Source organism: Aulostomus chinensis, chromosome 1 (genome assembly GCF_037954235.1).
Source record: "Aulostomus chinensis isolate RoL2024-O1b breed Wild chromosome 1, RoL_Achi_v1.0, whole genome shotgun sequence".
NCBI classification, from domain to species: Eukaryota; Metazoa; Chordata; class Actinopteri; order Syngnathiformes; family Aulostomidae; genus Aulostomus; species Aulostomus chinensis.
This window is the reverse complement of record NC_141320.1, coordinates 34,077,136-34,081,137: the sequence shown is the minus strand read 5'-3', so window position 1 is coordinate 34,081,137 and position 4,002 is coordinate 34,077,136. Positions and strand designations below refer to the sequence as shown.

The 4,002-nt window shown below is 44.8% G+C and overlaps 1 non-coding gene across 1 annotated transcript; it reads left to right on the top strand.

The window, feature by feature from the left end:
- Window positions 1–2,415: 2,415 nt before the first annotated feature.
- On the top strand, window positions 2,416–2,487 carry trnaa-cgc (transfer RNA alanine (anticodon CGC)). Its single transcript has one exon. It is a non-coding gene; the product is annotated as a tRNA-Ala (tRNA).
- The last annotated feature ends 1,515 nt before the right edge of the window (window positions 2,488–4,002 follow it).

Below are 4,002 nucleotides of genomic sequence, written 5' to 3'. Positions count from 1 at the left end.
GGTGAAGGTCATCCAACCCTGCATGAAGGTCAACCTCCATCATCTGCTGCTCATTAGCAGGGACTTAGCTCCAATGGTAGAGTGCTAGCTTAGCATGTGAGAGGTAGAGGGATCCATGCCCTCATTCTCAGAATACTTCAGCTTGTTCTGTTGATCAGAGGAGCTGCTGGGTGATGAATGCTGATGTTTGTCCACTGCTGTGATAAAGTGTCCCCTGTTACTGAGATGAGGATGAACACCTGCTCAGGTCAAAGCTGCAATCAAACCAGGGACTCTGAACCACACACAGTGAAGGAGTTTGTCCTGCAGGTTGATGGACACTTATTAAGTTCTATCTTTGATCAAATATAAGAAATGTAAATGAATTCAACATTGATTGCATTTCCCTCCTTTCTTTGGTGCCCTCAGTCTTTCTGAGAACTGTAGGAGGAACTGCTCTCTGTTTTGTGTTTGTTCTGCTCAGTGGAGGAAGGAACGAAGGACTGGAGCTCTAAGTTTTCCAGTTCCTACATCAGTGAATGGACTTTCTGTGCTGAGGAGGATCCAAAGCTACTAAGGAGGATTACAGAGTTTGGGAGTCAGTGACTTAATAGAGTCTAACAAAGGGTTGAACCTGAATGTTGAACCCTTCAACATGGGGCCATGGCAGAGTGAACCAAGAACACTACAATGGGGGTGAGAGTGGAGCCATGATGGACTCACAGTTCATCACCTCCACCATCATGTGGACCACCTGATCACCTCTCCCTCAACCTCTAAATAACTCATTCCCTGACCGGGAATCGAACCTGGGCCACATCGGTGAGAGCGCTGAATCCTAGCCACTAGACCATCAGGGACCACACTGAGCTCTCCAACAACAGAGACTATAGACAATGACTCAAGAACACAGGACTCTGTGGTCTCAGCTTGAGATGCAGAGACACCTCAGCCCCCTAAAGACAGTCCACCCCCAGGATCCTGCCCCCTCTGCTCCAACTCAGCCCTCCATTCATAACTGACTTTGTCTCAGTCTCTTCACAATGCCAGTCACTGAAACACTGACAATGTGATGGGGGCTTCCTGTCTTTACTGCATTTTCTTCAAAGGATCCCGTGTGTCTTCTTTCTCTCTGTCTGTACTGGAGTGTGGTACCAGGCCCAGCTTGAACGGGTGACTGTGTCTGAGTGGGTCGAGGCTGGGCTGCAGGTATTGGGAGGTTAGAACCCATCTGTGAGGCTCCAGGTGGAGCGATCACCTGTGAGGGTCCAGGGACAGCAGGAAGCTGCACAGATGGTAAAGACATGGAGGGGAGACAGGTGGTGCTGGAGCAGTGACAGGAAGTGTCTGGCATTTTGGTTCATCCTGTGAGATGACGTGAGGTTGTGGTTTTGCCTCCAGCCTCACCTCCTCATCAGTGTTCAAAAGGTTCAAAGGTGAAAAAATGGGATTCAACCAAACAGCTGGAATGAAGAGTTGGTAACACTTGCAGAGCTGCAGGGAGCTGGACAGGTCTCACCGTGGGGGGATTTGTCCCACAGATCCTGCTGAAGTGGCTCCTTCTCCTGAGACCTGCAATGCTGGCTGGACCTTTGGAAAAAGAACACAACAAATCTTCATAAACATTTACTTCAGCAGGAACACACAAGAAGGTGGGACTGGTTCCTTTTTCATGTTCACTATTTTGTCGTCTTGGTTCATGTTTTGGTTGTCAAAGTCAATTCTGAATATTTGTGGAAAGTTCGCCTGCCTTTACTTGTACCAATACTTCCTTTAGTAACAAATTAAAAAGCTCAAGCTAAACTTCAGTCAGGACAACCATTCTTTCTCATTCTTCGACCTCTGTTTTATGTCCATGACCATCCTGTCTGTCACCTTTGGTGATGGAGACATCAGTTGATGACATCAGCAACGGTCCTCAACCTAACTGCCTCTGCCAGAAGTGAGCTGTCATCTGTCTAAGGGGACACAGTCGAGTGGACCGGGGCGGATGAGGGCCTGCTGCTTCCTTGAAATATTTCTAAATATTTCAGTTGCAACTGTATAGTGATGGTGGGTCAGTTTAGAGCTGTCAATCAATGTTAATAATTGATCTTAGCATCTGGAGATTATTTTAGGAACACAAATACTTTTACTTCATTCTGAGGATGTGCAGACGTTCAATATAATGATTTTTTATTCGTCAAAGATTCCTGCTAGTCAGAGAGGATCTGGGCTGGATTGGAAAGCTTCTGAGAGGGAAACCTTCACTCTGGACTGGACTGAGAACGGAGCAGCCTCAGCTTCCTGGAGCCTGACTTGCCTCTGTGGTCTAAGGTTGTGTGGGCTGACATCACAGTGAAACTCCTGAGATCACAGAGCCTTTGAGATCACAGGCTGACTTCCTTTTTATCCCTAAAATTTGTGTTTGATCAGTTAAACAGTGACTCTACCAGAGGGGATGTAGCTCAGTGGTAGAGCGCATGCTTCGCATGTATGAGGCCCCGGGTTCAATCCCCGGCATCTCCAGCTGGTCCTTTGGAGCCTTCATCTTGTCAGCTAAATTGATCATTAAATGTGACAACAGTTGATAACAAACTACCAGAAGAGAAACCAGTCTGTTGCATATCAAAGTATTTGTAGCTGCGTCAGTGTGACTGTGAGCCTTCATAGCCAGCATGAAGGAGCTGGTTTTATCTTTGCTGGGGAAATCCCACACACAGCTGCTCTCAGTTCCAAATGTGTGTGTCCTCACTCCTCCGTCCTCCTGCTGCCCTCAGAATACAGACACAATTCAACCTGGCAAGTTTGGAGCATAGAAGTGCTCCTGAAGAGATGTGTGTCAGCCCACAGCTGGCTGTTCTTCCCTGGAACCTCAAGATGAAACTGCTTCCACAGATTGGAAATGAATCTGATGTTGACTTTTGGACAAATCACCTGTTCATCAGTTCATCATCACTTCCATCCATTTCTACTGCTTATCTTGTTATAGAAAGGAGTCTATCTGCTGTGTGACAGGCAGTTACTGTGAGCTGCTGCATGTCTCAGTGTGTGTGTGTGGGGGGGCTGTGTGTGACTGGTCGGCTGCCAAGGATTATTGATGAGATCAATCATGATCAGCTCAGAGATCACGGCACAGAAGAAGGAGACTTTTTGATTTTTGGGGGTTCAGTTTCTAAGTCAGACACATCATCACAATTTGAAGTTTTCCTCCAGTAAAAAACAAAACAACACAAAACCAAACAAAAACATGATTTGACTTTTGATGTCTACATTTTTTGGAAATTGTGAGTCCAACAAGCAGGAGGCCGTTTGAGCTTGGAAACTGTGAAGCATCACCAGTAACTGCTGGTTAATTTACAGTTGTTTCCTCCAAAAAGTTTAAAATGAACTCAATGCTGAATCCCTCATCGTCATCACTGAGCTGCAGAACTGGTCCATGCAGGAGGCTGAGCAGGTCTTCCTCTCTGGTCCAGTGTCTCAGCACAGGTCAGAGTAGAGAATTAAAACATGAACACAAATCTTTATCAGCTGTTTACTGATATCAGTGACTACCTTCAAGTAAGAGTGTTAGTGAATGGACCCTTTTTAAAGTTTATGTTATAATGTTTGAAAAATGATGCTCACAAAAACACAATAAAAGTGTTTGTGGTAAAATGATTCCAGTAGATTTTATTGCCATTTTAAGAGTTCAAGCATATTTTGATGACATTGTTTGATATCATGACTCTCAGTTACTTTAGCAGGACCATCGGGACATGAAATCTTCCTCATCATCCCATATCGACCCTCAACCCCTCACACAGAACCAGGAGCCCTCAACTGAAGGAACCTTTAAAACTGAGAAGTTGGACAGAAAGCAGTATTTTGGTGGAATGAACCTTTAAAACTATAAATTAGAAAGTATTTTGGTGGAACGAACCTTTAAAACTATAAATTAGAAAGTATTTTGGTGGAACGAACCTTTAAAACTATAAATTAGAAAGTATTTTGGTGGAACGAACCTTTAAAACTATAAATTAGAAAGTATTTTGGTGGAACGAA